Source organism: Macaca thibetana, chromosome 20, assembly GCF_024542745.1.
Source record: "Macaca thibetana thibetana isolate TM-01 chromosome 20, ASM2454274v1, whole genome shotgun sequence".
In the NCBI taxonomy this organism is placed as follows: domain Eukaryota; kingdom Metazoa; phylum Chordata; class Mammalia; order Primates; family Cercopithecidae; genus Macaca; species Macaca thibetana.
In genome coordinates, this window is record NC_065597.1 from 14,386,237 (window position 1) to 14,391,519 (window position 5,283).

The 5,283-nt window shown below is 46.0% G+C and overlaps 1 non-coding gene across 1 annotated transcript; it reads right to left on the minus strand.

The window, feature by feature from the left end:
* Positions 1–3,697: 3,697 nt before the first annotated feature.
* Positions 3,698–3,801, minus strand: LOC126945198 (U6 spliceosomal RNA). The gene has a single exon (XR_007722362.1). It is a non-coding gene; the product is annotated as a U6 spliceosomal RNA (small nuclear RNA).
* Positions 3,802–5,283: the final 1,482 nt, after the last annotated feature.

Here is a 5,283-nt window from a genome sequence, read left to right on the forward strand (position 1 = left end):
CTTCACTAACCTCCCCCTTTCTCAGTATATTGGGGGAAAGCACTTACATTTTTTTTGTTTGTTTTTTGTTTTTTGATATGGAGTCTCACTCTGTCGCCCAGGCTGGAGCGCAGTGGCACAATCTCAGCTCACTGCTACCTCTGCCTCCTGGGTTCAAGCGATTCTCCCACCTCAGTAGCCTCCCAAGTAGCTGGGACTACAGGCGTGTGTCACCATGCCCAGCTAATTTTTGTATTTTTAGTAGAGACGGGATTTCACCACGTTGCCCAGGCTGGTCTCGAACTCCTGACCTCAGGTGATCCACCCACCTCAGCCTCCCAAACCTGGGATACAGGTGTGAGCCACTGGGTTTGGCCTTTTTAAAATTTTTTAAAATCCTTCCTGCCTGGCTTTGTTGTCATCCTTTTAATTGATGAGACTGGGACTCCCAAAGCTCCTTGCCTCACAGGCCCCGCGCTTCTTCCCTTCCTTCCGTTTTTCTCTGTCTTCCTATTTTGTCGACTCCTCCGTAGGCTCCTGCTTGGGGTTCTCCCTCTCTGTCTCTCGTTATCCCACCCCTCTCTTCTTCTCTGTCTTCCCTCTTTCTCTCCCTCTTTTCCTTCTTGAGATCGCGTACTACGGGCAGACAGGAGCAGAGAGAAATGGAAAATCTGGAGAGAAGTTTGTCCAACGTGCCCGGGGCATCTCCCCAGGTGTTTTCTAGAGCACTCCTCCTATAAAAGGAGGAAAAGGACTATGAACCACCTAGACTCACCAGTTTGAGATTCTACAACTGCAAACCTGTTCTCCAGTCCCCTCTAAAGCGATTCTTGGTAGAGGACAGCTTTGGAGTCAGAAAGGACTACGTTTGAATCCAGATTCCTTGAGAACTTACACGAATTTGTTAAACCTCAGTTTTCCCATCCATAAAATGGGGACAAGAAATACTTCTTGGAGTTTCAAAAACTAAATGAAATAGCATATACGGCAGGGGTTTAGAATGTGTTAGGTACACGGCGAATTCCTTCCTTCCTTCCTTCCTTCCTTCCTTCCTTCCTTCCTTCCTTCCTTCTTCCCTCCCTCCTCCTTTTCTTTTCTTCTCTTTTCTTTTTCTTTCTTTTCCTTTCCTTTCTTTCTTCCTTTCTCCTTCCTTCCTTCCTTCCTCTCTTCTTTTCTCTTTCTCTTTTTCTTTCTTTCTTCCCTCCCTCCCACCCTCCCTCCCTCACAGAGAATTTGGAATCTGCAAAGACTTAGGATAAACAGCAAAGCTTGGCAGCTGAAACATAAGAAAGTGTAGAGTTCTGTTTATTCCTTTCTGAATGGGTTGGTGCAATTTCCTATAGATGGTAAGAGCCCCCAGGTCAACTTTTATTCTGTGTATGCTGTGTAACTGCATTCGAATCTTTAATGTTTAAATAGTGGCTGCTTCCCCTAAGCTAGCATGATTGTTAGACGTCCCATTAGTGTGTTTATCTATTTTTAATTTCACTAGCAATGTGTGAAAGCATTCTCAAGGGAAAAAACAAAAACAAAATCAAATAGGATAATAGAAAAATGCTGGCTGGGTGCAGTGGCTCACGCCTGTAATGCCAGCTCTTTGGAAGGCCAAGGCAGGCAGATCACTTGAGGCCAGGAGTTTGAGACCAGCCTGGCCAACATGGCGAAACCCCGTCTCTACTAAAAATACAAAAATTAGCCAGGCATGGTGGCAGGCGCCTATAATCCCAACTACTTGCAAGAGTAAGGCAGGAGAATCGCTTGAACCCTGGAGGCAGAGGTTGCAGTGAGCTGAGATCGTGCCACTGCACTCCAGCCTGGGTGAGAGGGTGAGACTCTGTCTCAAAAAAAAAGAAAAGAAAAATGCCCCTTGGCTATCCCCAGAAATCCTAACTCTGTCCCCAGAGGTAACAACAGCTCGGTGTGTGTCCTTTTCCATTTTTATTCATATGCATATATGTACATGCAGAAATGCATAGGTTTATCTTGTGATTGTAAACATAAAATGTGGCCAGGTGCGGTGGCTCGTGCCTGTAATCTCAGCACTTTGGGAGGCTGAGGAGGGCAGATCATGAGGTTAGGAGTTTCGAGACCAGCCTGACCAACATGGTAAAACCCCGTCTCTACTAAAAATACAAAAATTAGCCGGGCATGGTGGCGCGCACCTGTACTCCCAGCTACTCAGGAGCCTGGGGCAGGAGCATCGCTTGAACTCCGGAGCCAGAGGTTACAGTGAGCCAAGATTGCGCCACTGCACTCCAGCCTGGGCAGCAAAGTGAGACTCCATCTCAAAAACAACAACAACAAAAAAGAAACATAAAATCATACAATGCATCCTTACTGTTATTATTCTGCAACTTGGTCATTTGTTTCTTTATTAGTTTAACATGCTAGTCCAGGCACAGTGATTCACACCTATAATCCCAGCAATTTGGGAGGCCAAGGCAGATGGATCACTTGAGCCCAGAACTTCAAGACCAGCCTGGCCAACAGCGGGAGACCCCATGTCTACAAAGACAAAAAAATTAGCGGGCTGTGGTGATACGCACCCATAGTCCCAGCTACTCAGGAGGCTGGGGTGGAAGGACCATTTGGACCCAGGAGGTTGAGGCTGAGCTATGATCGAGCCACCATACTCCAGCATGGGTGACAGAGCAAGACCCTGTCTCCAAAAAACCTGTGACAAAATACAAAGAATTAGTGGACCTGTGTAAAGAATGTATGGAAATTTTAGGAGTGTTTTTTGTAATTTTTCTTAAAACTTGAATTCTTTATGTTTTTTTAATTACATAATAAATACAATGTCGTGTCAGGGAAATTCAAGTTAAAATATCACTGACATATCTTTTATTACAATTGAATTGTCACAAACAAAATTATACTATCCAAGGACCAAGGAAAGGGCATACTCAGATACTACTGTTTGGTGTGCAAATAGACACAACCTGTTTGAATGTATCCTACTGAGATACTTGCACAAGTACATGAGAAAATGTATAAGGATTTTTAGGATTTAAATGAAACTCTTTTTTTTTTTTTTTTTTTTTTTTTCTGGAGACAGTCTCGCTCTGTTGCCCAGGCTGGAGTACAATGGCGCGATCTCGGCTCCCTGCAAGCTCCGCTTCCTGGGTTCACGCCATTCTCCTACCTCAGCCTCCGGAGTAGCTGGGACTATAGGCACCCGCCACCATGCCTAGCTAATTTTTCGTATTTTTAGTAGAGATGGGGTTTCACCGTGTTAGCCAGGATGGTCTCAATCTCCTGACCTCGTGATCTGCCCATCTCGGCCTCCCAAAGTGCTGGGATTACAGGCATGAGCCACCACGCCCGGCCCAAATGAAACTCTTTAATGCCGTTTCATTTGTTTTGTTTGCTTTTAAAAGTTTTTAATATGAAAAAGTTTTGTGTTTGTTTTCCTCTTTTTTTGAGACCAAGTCTCGCTCTGTTGCCTAGTCTGGAGTACAGTGGTTCGATCTTGGCTTACTGCAACCTCTGCCTCCCGGATTCAAGTGATTCTCATGCCTCAGCCTCCCTAGTAGCTGGGACTACAGGTGCACACCACCATGCTTAGCTAATTTTTGTGGTTTTTGTAGAGATGGGGTTTCACCCCATTGACCAGGCTGATCTTGAACTCCTGGCCTCAAGTAATCCATCTACCTTGGCCTCCCAAATTACAGGTGTGAGGCACCACGCCTGGCCTAATAGGAAAAGTTTTAAACAAAAAAATATGGAATGCTTCACAAATTTGTGTATCCTTCCTGCTCAGGGGCCATGTAACCTTCTCTGCCATTCTGATTTTAGTGTGTGTGCTGCCAGAGCAAGCACTGCAGCTTTATTTGTAATACCAAGACACGGGTGGAGATGGTCAAAATGTTCAATCACATTTATATGGGTAAAATGTATTTGGCTTTGTTCATGATCTGGATTAATATGAAGCTCTTCAACAGAATGACATGGAAGAGTGTCCAAGATAGATTGTTGGGTGAAAAAAACAAAAAAGCAATTTACAGAACAAAATGTTTCCTATGATTGCATTTTTGTAATAAAGACACGAAACCTATGCACACGCATGTGTTCACATCCTCATTCACTCACTCACGTTTGAATGTGCACAGGAAAAAGTTTGGAAAAATACACATGAAACAGTTACCAGATCATTCTCTAGAAATTCCTCTAGTCCTGCGGAAAGACCACCCAGCTCCGTCTCTCAAGTCCTCAGGCTGGCTGTGGAGGGTCCTCTCCGAAGAGCCTTGTGCTGGAACAACAGGGGTGCCTCCGGCCAGCCAGAAATCCCTAACCGGTGCCTATCGGCTTGTTAGCTGCACCTCTTTGCTGTGCCACCAAATTGCTGGCAAACGCCCCTACCAAGGGCTGCTGTTTCCAGCCCCATAATGGCCAGGGCCCCTCCCCATCGCCACCAGGCCTGCAGGGCAGGCAGGGTCATTACTGAGTTCCAATGAAGGGAGTGTTTATTATTGTTGTCGGTTTGATGCTGATCCCAAAAGGACCTAATCAACAGGTAATAAGACCTCATGGGAGTGATTAGAAACCTCAACTTTAACCCTGTTAGAACCGCAGTGGAGAAAGCCAGAGTCACTTCAGGACTGTGCCCCACACTCCACAGGGCCTGATGGGGAGGGGGCCAGAGAGGTACTGGTGGGTGTGCTCCAGGACCAGCAGAGAAGGGGATCTAGAGGGAGGAGGAGAGATCCAAAATTTAGTTTACACAATAACATACATCCACGGGGCATATCCCAGCACTTTGTGAGGTTAAGGTGGGAGGATCATTTCAGCCTAGGAGTTTGAGACTGCAGTGAGCCGTGATCCCACCACTGCACTCTAGCCTGGGCGACAGAGCAATACCCTCAAAACAAACAAACACAAAATAATATACATCCTCCTCCTCTTCATCGTCATCCTCCTCCTCCTCATCATCACTATTCTCTCTCTCTTTTTTTTTTTTTTTTTTTTTTTTTTAAGGTAAGGTCTTGCTCTGTCACCCAGGCTGAAGTGCAATGGCGTGATCACCACTCACTGCAGCCTCAACCTCCCAGGCCCAAGCAATCCTTCCACCTCAGCCTCTTGAGCAGCTGGGACCATGGGGGCACACCAGCATACCCAGCTAATTTTTAAAATTTTCTATAGAGACGAGGTCTCACTATGTTGCTCAGGCTGCCCTCAAACTCCTAGGCTCAGCGACCCTGCTACCTTGGCCTCCCAAAGTGGGACTGCAGGTGTGAGCCACCACACCCAGCCCATTATCATCATTCTTGATTGAAAACCTGTGCTAGGTGCATGGGGTTCCAA